Here is a 15,542-nt window from a genome sequence, read left to right as displayed (position 1 = left end):
CCCCAAATGGTGACACAATGGGACAGATGGAGCTGAAAAACATCAACAAAAAAATACCTCTTTGTAGGTCCCATGTTCATGTACAAGATCAGAAAGATTAAGAAAAGATTTGGTTCACCAACTCTTTTAGGGAATAAAAAGAGATAACTGTAGTTTTACAATATTTATATGTATCCATTTTATTTCCTAACAATATTACTTTAACAGCCTCCACTTATTTTTGTGTTTTTTAAAATCCATAAAAGAAGTCTTTTCTTGGAGGCAAGCCAAGTGGAGAAAGCAGCATCTGCCTGAGAGGAGCAAAATCCAAAGGGGACCCCACAAGTCATTTGTCCTGGATTTTAGCAATGACACTGATTACCAGCCCTTGCAGACATCACCTGTGCCACAGAAGTCACAGAGGAGTCTTGCAATGCACTTAATGATGGTCAAGTTCCTTTTCCATCAAAGGATGGCCAGCTTACAGCTCAGAAATGCCTGTCTTGTTCTATTCTAGTTTGGTTCAATTTTCAGAGCAGGACATGACTTTCAAAATATAATAGTCTACACAAGACACTATAAATGTCTGTGTCTGGAGATTTTCCCCTCCAGCTTGATGCACACCAAGCACAGAAAATTGTGTGCCTAGCCACTGAGGGACTTTACAGTTCTTTTTAAAAAACCTTTTAGATCCTTTGGCTAGGGTGCATTAATCTTCGCTTAAAACAATAGTTGACAGGTAGCCATAGTCTACAGGAAATGAGGCTAACAACTGGGTCATTTTTAAGAGTATCTCAGAAAACTTTTATTTATTTAGCATAAAACCAAGATTGATTTTCTCGAATAAAAGGGTAAACTTCTTTTTTTATTCCATAGCGTAAAAGCCAATGAACAAGACTTCCAATAACAACCTGTTTGTCCCCATTCTCATGATACACATCTGGACTGTGAAGCTCATATCAGTATATTCTACCTGGTTAGGAGTTAACATTTACATTACACATTTTCTCTCTTTCCCTTTCGAGTTAAATAAGTGACCCTTTAAAAAACTCATATTTTTCATCTCAGAATCAATAGTAAATATTGGTTCCAAGACAGAAGAGATCTAAGGGCTAGGCAATTAAAGTTAAGTGATTTGCCCAGGGTTGCACATCTAGGAAGTGTCTGAGATGAACATGAACCCAAGATCTCCCACTCTCCAGTTCTGGCTCTTTATGTATCCACTGGACCACCTAGCTGTCCCTCTCTATGTCTTTAATCAACAAGACTACTTAATTAGAGTGATCCAAAAACATAAATATTTTAAGCACGTTAGTCCTAGTGGGTGTCTACAGTGCTGGCAAAATGCACACTTAACTCACCAAGAGTTATATGGAAATGTCACATAGAGAAGTGAAAAATGTAGCTTTTGAATCAATTCAGTAAGTACAGGCACTCGGTATAAAAAAGACCCAAATAAATAAAGGTCCTTGTATCAAGGAGTTTACATTCTACTATAGGATACAATATATTAAAAAGATAGTTAAGTAAAAGAAAACTGAGTTGAGATGGGAAATAGCATTGACTATGAAGGATATCTGAAAAAACGTTTTCATGCAAGGGTGAGTTTTGAAAGAATTTAAGTATTCTTCTACCCAGAGGTGAGTGGATTAGGAGACAAAATTACAAAGGCAAGAGATAGAATGCTAAATTTACAGTTGCAAAATGGGTCTTTCTGGCTGGAACACCTAGTCAGGAAGAAAAAATAAATCTGCAAAGATAGATATTAGCCAGATTCTGATGGGTTTTGAGTGCTAGTCTGGGAGAGGTGGGGGGATGCTTATATATTTTTTGAGAACAGTGGTGTCCAACCATAGGAATCATACATAAAGATACCTGCTAGCTACATACTGACTTAGAAAATGACAGAGAAGGCAAAATTGGGACACTAATGCATTATTGGTGGAGTTGTGAGGTGATCCAACCATTCTGGAGCCCAATTTGGAACCATGCCCTAAGGGTTATCAAGTGTGTATACCCTTTGATCCTGTAATAGCACTGGTGGGTCTATATACCAAAGAGATAATAAAAAAGGGGAAAGGAACTACTTATAAAAAGATATTTATAGCTGCTCTTTTTGTGGTGGCAAAGAATTGGAAATTGGGGAAATGTCCATCAATTGGAGAATGGCTGAACAAATTGTGGTATATGATAGTGATGGAATTTTAATGTGCTATAAGAAAGAATAAGAATGGTTTCAGAAAAAGCTGGAAAGATCTACATGAACTGGTTCAGAGTAAAGTAAACAAAACCAAGAGAACATTGTACACAGTAACAGCAATATTGCATGATGATCAACTGTGAAAGACTTTGCTACTCTCAGCAATACAATGATCCAGGACAATTCTAAAGGACTTATGACAAAGAATGCTATTCACCTCCAGAAAAAGAACTGTCAGGGGTCAGAATGCAGATCAAAGCAGACTATCTTTCACACTAGTTTATTTACACATTTATTTTGGGGTTTTGGTTTTATGTAATTCTCTTACAAAAATGACCAATATGGAAATATGTTTTGCATGATAATACACATATTGTGCATCCTTATTTCCCTTTGCCTTATAGATACTCTGAAACTTTCCCTTATTATGGTGCAAGAAAAAGACTTCTCTGGCTTTAGGGACAAAAAACGTGATTCTAACACTGGTTCTGTTCTTTTACTAGTTTTTCTACCTCAAGTAAGTCATTTCTTGTCTTTGCAACTTAGTTTCCTCATCTGTAAAAGAAGAAATTTAGAATAGGACACTTTGAGTCCTAATTAGTTTAAAATATATATTAGTTCCTTTTCTCTCATATTTCTATCTTCTGGAATTCCATTCACTGAAACCCTCTCTCCAAGGCTGGAAGCTCCTTCTCTTACACCTCATGGCATCTAGGTCCAAGAGTATATAATCCGTGCTCCCTACTTTGTCTTTCAGACCATCAATGTGCCCACCATAACCTGGCAACTACCTTTCCTCTTTAAAGATCTCTGTCTCCTGTCCTGGTCTTTATTGCTGTCATATGGATTTTTCTGGGTCATTCCCCCCCCCTCCCAAGTAAGTTTTATATTTCCCTCACAGGCTTCTCTACCCAAACCCTGCTTCCTTCAAATACACTAGTCTCCGACTTCTTCATCCTCAACTCCCATGACCCCTGTTCATTAGTCCGCCATAACCACTCCCAAGAGTGATGATTTCTCAGAACAATGTCCCATCCCTTGGTTCTTCCCACTGCCTGGGCAACTCAATTTACACTCTGGTATTGAAATACTGATGTATCCGTTCAAGAAGCTAAGTGGTGCTAGATAGACTACCATGGTGGTTAAGAGTCAGGAAGAATCATCTCTCTGAATTTAAATACAGCTTTACTAGCTGTGTGACCCTGGGCAAGTAAGTCACTTACCCCTATTTGTCTCAGTTTCCTCATCTGTAAAATGAGGTGGAAAAAGAAATGGCAAACCACTCTAGGGTCTCTGCCAAGAAAACTCCAAATGGAGTCCCAGAGAGTTGGACACAACTGATACAACTGAACAATAATATATACAATTCCCTCCTCTATCTACCTCACCCAACCAAAGCAACTTTAAATAAACTGAGCTGAATTTAATTCAAGAGAAAATTTTATTTTTGCACTGATTAGAAAATAAGCAAACAGATTTTTCAGTGACTTCAAGTTGGGCCTTTGGCCCAAAGCAAAGTTAATTTTTAACAGTTAAGAAAAGTGGTTCAGACTAGTGCAGTTATGATTGCTGATACATGTGGCTTTCCTTTTTGATTTGTTTACTGCTTAATAGAAAGGAAGAATGTGTGCCAACTTTTAGAACCAGCATTGTGAATTATTTGGTCTGATGTTCATTGCCTTTTAATATTATCTTTGTTTACATTATCATAGTCATTAGATAGATTAGATTTTCTATTTCTGCTTCCTTCCCTCCTGTCTTCCATCTACTGTACATGTTTCATAATTATTGTCCTTTATGGAGCAATAGTATTCCACTCTAGTCATATGTCACAATGTTCCACCATTTCTCTACTCTGAGGCATCTAATTCGTGTCCAGCTTTTTCCCTATTGCAAATAGTGGGTTTAGGAAGATCTTAATACATGTGGATCTTTCTTCTTTGTGATTTTTTTTAAAAAGACATAAAAGGAACAATTGTTTAACTTTTCTCACACTGATAAATTTCAGACTTTTTGTCACTTTGAACACCAATAGTTACTAGTACAGCCAGAAATTATGGACAATAGAATCTTTGGAAGATTGGCAGGTTAACTGTCATCTGGAGAGAGCCAACTCATCATTGGAGAGACTTTTTGAGGACAGGGAGAAAGAAAAAAAAACGCTTCTTTCCTGAGAAATTAAATGAGGTAACTGTCAGGAGAAAGAAACTAAAGGGACATTTTCTCAGAAAAAAATGAATTTAACTCCCATCCTGTGGAAAAGAATATATTATGAAAAAAATTCTTGACTTCCCTCCTGAGAAAACTGAATGATAGGACTGTGTTTCCAGAAATGATAGCTGATAATCAAAAGTGATCCTGGATATGTTTTATTTTTCTGATTGCCATATATTGCTGAAATACTTAAATGTCTTTGTACTTTTTGTCATACTATTAATAAAGTATATAAACTGTGGGGAGATACAGAGCTAATCAATTAGTGAAAGATATTGCATATTCTATTAACTTTGGGGAAATACAAGAATAAACTGCTGTCTTAGAACCTATAATGAGAATTAATAAGGACAATAACTCAATAGCTATTAAAGAGAGAGGTGACTGTTGTACCTGGCCAATATGTGTGATGGGAGGGGAGGAGGGTAATTTAAGGGAAGGCATCATCTCTAAATCTTTTCCATGCTGGTAAGATTGCATAATTATTTCAGAACCAATAAAACAGGCAAAATTTAGAAGTCTTACCATTTAAAGGAGATCTGGGTGGGAGAAATACAGGGAAAGAAAGAGTGGTGGCAGTGATTATTGATTGAGGGAGTTAGTGAAATGAAATCCTGAGTTTCAGGGAATGAAAAGAGAGAAAAGAGGAGACAAAAGTGAGAGAGGTGGAGTGAGAGTTCCTGGGTTTGAACCATGACTCTGCTGTATACGTCCTATCACTCTGTGATATAGAGTCTGGGTTCCTCGACTGTAAAATAGCATAGGTAGTCTAGATGGTCTCTAAGATCCCTTCTAGCTCTAAATCTATGGAAGATCCTAATAACAGGCTTCTCCTATGCCAAAGTAGCATAATAATACATTTAGAGCTGATTCAATCCAGGAGCAATTGCCTTTGTGATCTGCCTTTAAGAGGTACCAAAATAACTAAAGCATCTTCCTTAAAGCCCCAAAATATCTAATCATTACCCAGAAAATTGTAGAATTTCAGATTGGGAGAGATCTCAGGGGCCACCTAATAAGACTCAGACCTTAACAAGAATGCTTTCCATAAGCCTTAACTAAAAACTTCCCATCTGATGAGGGAAAACCCACCACCTTCCAAGGTAGTTCTCTACTTTTCGGTAGTTCTAATTATCAGAAGTAGGTAGTTAGGGGGCAGCTGGGTAGCTCAGTAGATTGAGAGCCAGGCCTAGAGAGGGGAGGTCCTGGGTTCAAATGTGGCCTCAGACACTTCCCAGCTGTCTGGGATCCTGGGTAAGACACTTAACCCCCATTGCCTAGGCCTTACCACTCTTCTACCTTGGAGCCAATACACATTATTGATTCCAAGACAGAAGGTAAGGTTTAAAAAAAAAAAGAAGTAGGTAGCTAGGTGACACCGTGGATAGAGTGCCCTACCTGGAGTCAAGAAGACTCTGAGTTCAAATCCAGCTTCAGACATTTACTACCTGTGTGACCCTGGACAAGTCACTTAACTCTGTTGGCCTCAGTTTCCTCATCTGTCAAATGTAGATGGAAAAGGCAGAACATTCCAGTATCTTTACCAAGAAAACTCAGAACTGAAAAACAATTACAAATTATTAAGAAGTTGTTCCTAAGTGGAACTAAATTCTAACTACAACTTCTTCCGACTTTTTTTTCTGCTCCCCCCAGACTCAAGTAAAACTAGTCCAATCCCTCTCCAACATGATAGTCTTGCACATGACAATCTTTCAAGTGCTCCAGGTTTATTATGTTATTCCCAAAGGCTTAGCTGCTTCTATAGTTATGCTAAGCATCTATAGTTCTTCCACCTGATCCAGTCATTGTAAAACTCCAGTTCTCTTTCCAACCTGGCCACCCTCCTTTCCAGAAAACAGAACAGACAGTATCCATCATGATATTTCTTGGACCAACCCTTATGCAATTACTCAAGTAGAACCATACAATATTGATACAGAAAGACAAGTGGTGGGGGGCCAGATGGGGAGGGAAAGGACTGTAGACCTCAAGGACAGAGTTTTGTAATTAAGTTAACTGAACTTCATAAAGTATTGCTGGCTTAATCAACATTCTTTCAATAAGCTAAGGAGAGTTTAAGAAAATGTATTTGACATTTAAGGAAGTGATTATTTCATGTTTAAATTTATTTCTTTGTGTTATAAAAGATCTATAAAAAAGGACTTCTAAGGTACATGAAATATTGTTGCATTTCTACAAATTTGGTTTACACACAACTTTCAGCATACAAATACACACATTAGCTATAATTCTGCCCGTTATGCAAAGAATTATCTTGTATCTCTAAAGGGGCTGGTAGAAATTAATTTGAGGTTCAAGATCCAAACTGACAAATTCTAAAAATTCTAAAAAATATTTAGAAAAGGACTAATCTATTGGAAGAAAAATGCTTTTGAGTCTCTCATCTAAGTTTATTCTAGAAGGAGTTTTTCAGCAACGTTTCATGCTTCATCTCCAGAAAGGACTCTTTCCCTCTATTCCTAGTGATAATTTTTTAAACCCTTACCTTCTCTATTAGTATCAATTCTAAGATAGATGAGCAGCAAGGGGAAGGCAATCAAGATTAAATGATTTACCCAGATCACAAAGCCAGCAAGTGTCTGAGGGCAGACTTGAACTCAGGTCTTTCTAACTCCAGGTCTCATGCTCTATCCATTGTGCTACATCACTGCCCCCATAGTTATAATTTAATGGGGACAAGATGTAGATCTAGGATTTCATTGGAACAAAAAATTTCCAAATGAAGAAATACTTTTAAGGAGGAAAAAATAAAGATGTCACCTTTTGCCTGGGACATTGAGAGGTTGATGGTGACATCATCATTATACATCAGAAATAGACCCTGAACCCAAGGCTTCATGATTCTGAGACCAGTTCTCTGTCCACTACACCATGCTCATTTTAGGTACTTGAAAACTGTTAGGAATTTTGCCCAGAGGAGTGACATTATTTCACAAAATAAGAGCATTCAGAAGGAAAGGAAGAAGCTGATGCTATGATCTCTAAGAAAACAAAGAAAAGGAAGCCTGGAAAGACGATATTAAAATTCTACCAACTGAGGCATTTCAAACAGATGTGATTTTATTTTATGGCTCTGTATGGAGAGTCATAGATAAGACAATGCCTCATAAAAATGGAAATTCTGGAGGATACCAGTAAAACTGTAATTTGAGTATACTGGGATTTGCAGAGAAGGCAAAACAGGAACTTTCAGGGACAGTACGCCTTCTTTTTGCAAAAGTATCCTGGATTTTTGTTTAAAAAAGAAAGAGAAAAGAAAAAAAGAATTCTTTTCAGAGAGCAATGAAAGTTTTCCTAAGTACTCTCATATTTGCCAATATAAGAAATGTTCCAAATTACTCTTTAGTGATATCAGGATTAACTGCTTGAATTGTTTGTTTTGTTTTGTTCTTAGATTTGGAGGGGGGAAATCTTTTTTTTTTCCTTTTAAGCTCTCATTCTTTAATCCCATTCAAAGTAAATTGCCTTGCTTTATTAATTTCTCTAAGAAGGTAACATAGTATAGTTGATTGATAACCTCAGAGCTAAGAAGACTTGAATTTAGATTCTGCATCTGCTATGCACCTAAGCAAATTATTTAATGTCAGTGTCTAGCAAACTAAGAGTTTAAGTTGCAAAGAAGGTCCTGATCTATATTGGTAAAGGACATTTCCTCATCAAAGAGTTCCCTAAGCCAGTAAAATCATGGACACAATTCCTATTCCTAATCATTCTTCAGCACCATTTTACTTTTATGGTAGAATACATTGACTTCTGTATACCTGAGATATCCTCAAAGCCTTCAGAAATAGGAGATAGAAGAAAACTCTCAATCAATGGAGGCATAAATGGCTGGGGCAAGGGAGAGGGACAAGGACAGAAAACATCCTACATAATGGAGGGGCAACACCAAGATAGTTGATGAGAAAAGTAGATGAGGTAATAGAGGGAAAAGATTTATTGAACAAAAATATTTGTGGCATTTTTTTTTGTTTTGTTTTTTGTTGGGGGGGGGGGGTTATTGTGGTGGCAAGGAACTAGAAGCTAAAGGAAATCCATCAGTTGGGGAATGGTTAAACAAAAAAAGCTAATGTTTAATAATTCAACTTAAATTCAACTAAAATCTCTGTTAACATATAGCAGTCAGAAGGATAATTTAATAATAATGGATTTCAATTGGACAAAAAACAAGTTATGGTACATGATTGTAATGAAATACTACTGTGCTATAAGAAACTATGAACAGAATGATGACAAAAAAAAGCCTGGAAAGACTTACTCAAAGTGATGCAAAGTGAAGGGAGAAAAAGCAGGAGAACATTGTACTCAGTAACAACAATAATATATGATCATCAACTGTGAATGACTTATTAATTATCAGCCATGCAAGGATCCAGGATAATTCCTAAGGACTCATGGTGAAAAAGGGCATTCACCACCATAGCAGGAACTGATGGAGCATTACATTCTTCACTTTATTTCCTCCATGTATTTTTCTCCACTGTGATATGTGTCTTGTTTTACAACATGATGAACATGGAAATATGCATTGTATGATAATATATATACAAACTATATCTTATTACCTGCCATCTTAGGAAGGAGACAAGGGAAGGAAGAGAGAGAACATGGATCACAAAATGTCAGAAAACAATTACAGAAAGTTGTACCAACACATAAACAATTTTTAATTTAAAAAAGTAAATGAGGACTTCAGTAGGGAGAGGAGACAATCAAAGAGAAAGATGCATAAAATATATTCACTGGTCTGATGATTATTGGAACTTGCATTCTTATCTGTTTGAATTTTGTCTGTTACACTGACTTTTTCTGACTATTTAAATGAAGACTTGGATATAAATATCTCAGATAATTACACAATTAGTGAACTCATTCACTTCACAATAAAAATGTCAGTTAAGGAGGGATGGATATGCAGTGGTATATATAAAACAATTTCTATTTTTTTCCCTAGCAAAGAAATTAAAATGGCTTACTTGTAACTTTTAAAACAGGATAATGTTATTTAGTTGGGCAACTGTGAAAAAAAAGTTTTCATTGAAGTCCCTTCAATAATACTTCTAATAAATATACAATACAAATATTTCCCTTGTTCCATCTAATGTAATCAGATTTTCATTCAAAGGGGGAAATATACATAGGCATTTTTTAAAATAGATGATATTAAAGATGAACTTAGTAGGCCTTTAAAGGTGATTTTTGAAGGTAAAAAAGCTAGTTTAATAATTCAACTTAAATTCAACTAAAATCTCTGTTAACATATAGCAGTCAGAAGGATAATTTAATAATAATAGATTTCAATTGGACAAAAAACCTATGAGATCAATTTTGAAAACAGAACAAAAGAAGGGAATAAGGGAAATTGTAAGATAGCAATAAGGATAAGGATAGCAATAAGAAAGGGAAGGGAATAAGCATTTATATCACACCTGCTATATGCAGGCACTGTGATAAGTGTTTTTTTTACAAATATTATCTCATTTCATTCTTACAAAAATCCTATGATATAGGTGATATTATTTTCCCTATTTTACAGTTGAGGAAACTGAGGTAAACAAAGATTAAGTGATTTATCCAGGGTCACACAACTAGTAAGTACCTGAGACTAGATTTGAACTACTAGGTCTGAGCTCTGTCTATTGTACCAGAGAAACAGGAAAGATTTCCCAATGATAATGCTTTGGCATTGCAATGGGATTCTAAAAGAGAGTGTGGACATTCATTTCTAATTACATGGGAGCAAGTAGATAGTGATTATCTGGAACAGGATTTCTAAACTAAAATTTCTATGGTTGGAAAAATATAGATTTGATGAATTCTTTCTTCTAGTATTCTATTTTGTAGGAAGGAAACTTGGAAATAAGTAATATATTTATAAGATGAATTTTAGAAAAGGGAAGAGGCAGTGAGGACCAGTCTTTGGGTGATAGTGTATGACTGCCTAAAAGGTGACATTGCTGAGAGGTGCTGTAAAGGTAGAAATGACCAGCACTGAAAATTAATAAATTGGGTGAGTGGGAATGAGGAGGTGAAGATGACACTGAGATTGGGAGCCTGGATATCTGGATGGGTGTAATAGAGAAACTGGAAATAGGAGAGAGTTTGAGTGGAAAGATAATGAGTTTTGGACATGGTAACTTTGAGATGTCTATGAACATCCAATTTGAGATGTCCAAAAAGAAGCTGGTAATGCAGGAATTCAAGAAAAAGACTGGGAATATGAGTGTATATTATGTATACATACATGTATGTGTATATGTAATGTACATATGTATATACATATTATATGTGTGTGTGTGTATAGATGTAAAATCTGTATAGAGAAGATGATTGAACCTACAGGAGTTGATGAGATCACCAAATGAAATAGTGGGGCAAAAAGAGAACGTGGACTTGGAGGAAGCCTCCCCCCAGGTTGATGGGACTGACCTGAAGGATAAATGACCAAAGAAGACTAAGAAAAATGGTTGGACAGGTAGGAAAAGAACAAGGAAAGAACAGCATGATGAAAACCTCCAAAGAAGGGTATCCAGGAGATGATGGTGACGAGGAGGTGAGAGCTAGGTAAGGAGGATGGCTCTCAGCGGTGGGGTGCGGACCCCGCCTTGGCCGCCTCCTCCTCCCTCCCCTAGCCACTGGTGATCGGCGCCCCAGCCCCCAAATCCCCCACTCACCCACGGAGGGTCGGAGAGAGGAGGACCTCTGTGCTGGAGCGATGAGCGCCAAGGAGGAGCAGGAGATGGAGCTGGAAGCATTGCGTTCTATTTATGAAGGTGATGAAAGTTTCCCAGAACTAAGTCCAGGTTCATTTCAGTAGAGGATAGGTGAAAATGGTGATCCCAAAGCCTTCTTAATAGAAGTTTCTTGGACAGAAACATATCCACAAACAGCTCCAATCATACCTATGAGTGCTTTTTACAACAACACCATGAAGAAGTTAAAGTTCAGCTTTGACATATACATTGTTTGAATATGCCAAGGACAATAAAGAGCAATTCATGGAGAATCATCATCCTGTCGATTCTGTGACATCAGTAAGCAATATTATTTCAGTTGAAACTCCTAATACAGCTCCCTCAAGTAAGAAAAAAGATAAAAAAGAACAGCTTTCAAAAACCCAGAAACAGAAACCAGCAGGCAAAACACATCACAAAGGTGAACTTCCCTGGGGCTGGAACTGGGTGGATGTAGTTAAGCACTTAAGCAAAACCAGTTCTGAAGATGATGAATAATGAAAGTAGCCTGATAGAAGAAACCACCATCTTTCAATACCTTAAACTGAGGCCAACATGTTTCTTTTAGTACTCTTTTCTTCTAGTGGCATTTTATAAAATATAAGTTTTTGTATTAAGTAATCAGATCACAAGTTCATGCAAAGATTTGTTGGTTGTTTGTTATTCTCACAAATTTGCCTTAAAGGAAGGTAAAATATGCCACCAGGAATGTTCAGTAACCTTTCAGGAGTCTGTTAAAACAGCTTTATAAATGATCACATATCGGGAAAAGTAAGTGATGATATATGCAGTATTAGTTTATACTGTCTTATTCTGGAGTGTGATTTTTTTTTAAGGAAATGTAAAGCCAATTAGAATAAAGCTGCTTATCAAATATACCCTTTTCAAGTTCTCATCTCAGTGGAGTAAATAGTAAGAGTGGTGTTTTGGGCAGCATGATCTATATTAATAGGTTTGTCACCTTATTTAAGGTCTTCATCTGTTCATTCCCTTGAATTACTGATGTTTAAATTGCTTCAAAGAAAGCTAGTGGTTGAATACCACTATGATCCTTTTGTATAGTTCACATCTGTGCGTAGTTACTTTCCATGTTTTGTTTTTTGCAGAGAACTGCTGTCTTCGCACAGATAAATCTAAATTATATTTTTCTCAATATTGATATATTGAGAGGTTTAAACATGAGAGATTTTCATAATACATAGGGTAAGAAAAAATAAAACAATTCTGCCAAATACATTGGAAAGACTTTTGTATAGATGTGCTCTCTTGTATTTAAAAAAAAATCCTTACTGAATATACAGTAATGTAACAAAAGATGCCTCAATGTCCCTTACTTTTTTATTGTTGAAGACATGGATTTTAATAAATTCCTATTTATCTGAAAAAAAAGCTAGAAAGGCTATCACTATTACAATAATGAAAAGAATGAATGCAAACGGTCTAGCTTGTATTTTAAATACTCATGAATCCATGCACGTTTTTATGAACAAATCATAGCAGGCTTGAAATAAGATGGGGCTCAACAAGAGAAAAATAAACTCAAAATTATACATCCCAGGAATTTAAAGGACTAGAAAATCTCGAAAGTACTCCAAAAATTTAATCAAAAACATGAATTTGTGACATGATGCATATCAGATAAATACCAGCAGAGTGGAGGATGCTGTGGATCTTCTATAGATGATATACAACAAAAGAATGCCTTCATGATTTAGAGTGAGTACACAGTAGCATCTTGTCAAAAGCTAGGATATAATTATTCAGAATCAGAGGAATGTGCAGTAAAATCCTTCCCAGACCAATAATGTCAATTCTAATGGCCTAATTAAAAGATCATTTAAATAGCTTATATAAGGGAATTTAAAATCATGCAAAGGTCAAAAGGATTATTTGGGAAGATGAAAAGAATTGATGTTAAAGGAGAACAAAGTCAAAGTCATCCCCACTTCCCCATTCCCCACTTCCACTGGAAGGTATATAGCAGAAATATAGACTAGCAAGGGGGTGGGTAGAAGAGCAGGACTTCTAAGAGCCAGACTGGTCCAGAGAATGAATTGATTACTTTATTGCCTTTCACATACGTCAACATTGTGGACTCAAGTCTCCATCCAGTTACAAAGTAATATTCTATTTACTAGAATAATATTAATCTCTAAGAAAATATTATAGGAAGTAATCAAGGATACAAGAGCAAAGAAAAATTAAAAAACCACCACTTCCAAATTATATTTAGAGTACTCTCAAATGGGGTGGGGATGGCAACAAGAACGCTCTATAAAATTCACCAAGGGACTACCCTAAGAATTAAGACAATTTTCAGGAACACCAAGCAGCATAACAGTAAGATAGAAATGGAGAGCTTACTTACACCACCTGCCTCACAGGGATGTTGTGAAGAAAGTACTTTGTAAACTATGACCTATTATTATTATTATTATTACAATAAATAGGTTATGATTTACTACCAAAAAAGGCAAAGGAATTAAACAAAGGTTAATCTGCCTCCAGAGGTCCCTGGTTGTCAACATTTTGAAGAAGGGAGTGGGCTCTGATGACAACATCAAGTCCATCTGTCTGTTTCTTTGTATTTTTGCTCTGAAATTCTCAAAAGGGCATACCACCCACCTAAGGACAGTAGGGGTTCTTTCATTCCTATTTTTTTTAACTCTTACCTACTATTTTAGAATCAATAAATACTGTCTCTAAGGCAGAAGTACAGTAAGGACTAGAAATTGGGGTTAAGTGACTTGCTTAAGGTCAACTAGGAAGTTTTTGAGGCCACATTTGAACCCAGAACCTCCTGTCTGTAGGTGTGCCTCTGATCCACTGAGCCACCTCACTGTTATGGAGTAAGGTATGACCTTGGGTGATTCTAGTGGCTCTGTCTGTCTAGAAACAAATAGTAAGTGTGTTCCATTTTTTTTTTTGATACTATGAGATTCTACCTTAGACCTTCTAGACAAAGACAGCCTGGTGAAGTAGTAAGAACAGTAAAGGAAAAGGTAGGGCATTTGCATTCTATTCTCAGGGCTATCTTTGAGCCTCCAACACTTCATTTAGCCTGTCTCCTTTCTCTCAGACATAAAATAGGGATAATACATATTCTGCCTACCTTGGAGGCTTAAAGTATCAAATGATGTAATGTATTTTAAATTCCTTTGAAAAGTATAAAGTGCTATACAAATGTAAGATCCTATTTCTCCATATGATCATACATTTCTAAGTCTTTTCCTATTACTCTATTATATTCATCAAGGTCCAGCCAAAAACAATACATTTTAGTTCCAAAACATTTTTAAAGGCCTTTCATTGCTGGTTTAGAAAAGGGGAAAAAAACAAAACAGAGCTTTTTAAAAGCTTCCTTTGGTTCACTCTCAAAGGCTTGAACAACTCTTATTTAATTTATGCTCCCTTCCCCATCTTGTACAGTACCACCATCATACTTTATTTTTATAGAGCTTTGCCACAGTATGAACTTTCAGCTGTGTTCTCGGAAGCAGCCCCTCTGTGCATCAACACCATAATCATCTCCTTTTACATTTCTTCTGAAAATACATAGTCCCTTCCCTTCTGTCCCAATACTCCCCTTGGCTGTTATTAAATCAGTAAAAAAGCTAGGAACTTGTACATGTGTAATACATAATACAGTGCCCAAATACATCCTCTACATATAAATGAACATCTAGGAATCATGGTGACCATAGCAACTCCCTCTATCTCCATATTGCTTCTGCTCAAGATTCCCTCCTCCTTCCTCAACACCATCCCAACTCTGCTTCTCCTCAAAAGAGGAAGAAGAGAAGGGAAGGTTTGCTCCAAAAACATTTAGAAAGGAAAACATTTGGGGTCATCCCTTTTGAATGACCTCACCTCCTCTGTTGCCTCTAATTGCCCCAGCCCTAGCTCTGATTGGCAGCAGGTTCAGTCTCTGTCCCATCTCCCTACCTCCCTGATCATCCTCCCAGACTCCCCATACCCATCCAACTCTCTAGAGTCCAGAATAGTGTCATCCTCATTTTCCTATGAAATGAAGATTAATCTTACATAAGTCCTTTGGGTTCAGAGACACTATTTACCACCTGTACATGTCTTTTTCCTTTCCTATAATGCAAAAATGAGAATGGAAGGGAAAATTGGAGGATGCATTTTCATCCCAACTTGTTGCCCTATTTTAATAGCAATAAAAAGCCTTAAAGATCCTCAAAGAGAAAATATTCTTTCTTCAGGGACAAGAGACAAGTAAGAATCTAAGAGGATACAATTTATTCCAATGTTGATCAATGAAGGAAAGAGAGAAAGAGAGGGAAACAGAAAAAAGGAGGGAGGGAGGGAGGGAGGAAAAAGGAGAGAGAGAGAGAAATAGAGAGAGAACATATTTATAATTCTGAATGGCT

General features: G+C 36.5%; 1 protein-coding gene and 1 pseudogene across 1 annotated transcript in view; one reads left to right on the top strand and one right to left on the bottom strand.

Moving 5' to 3' along the window:
- The window catches only part of COL25A1 (collagen type XXV alpha 1 chain), a 592,248-nt gene that overhangs the window by 475,428 nt on the left and 101,278 nt on the right, over positions 1-15,542 (bottom strand). The window lies entirely within an intron of this gene.
- Positions 11,130-11,850, top strand: LOC100010742 (RWD domain-containing protein 4-like; annotated as a pseudogene).

Source organism: Monodelphis domestica, chromosome 6 (genome assembly GCF_027887165.1).
Source record: "Monodelphis domestica isolate mMonDom1 chromosome 6, mMonDom1.pri, whole genome shotgun sequence".
In the NCBI taxonomy this organism is placed as follows: domain Eukaryota; kingdom Metazoa; phylum Chordata; class Mammalia; order Didelphimorphia; family Didelphidae; genus Monodelphis; species Monodelphis domestica.
The sequence above is the reverse complement of the archived record's forward strand: the minus strand, read 5'-3'. Positions and strand labels throughout refer to the sequence as shown.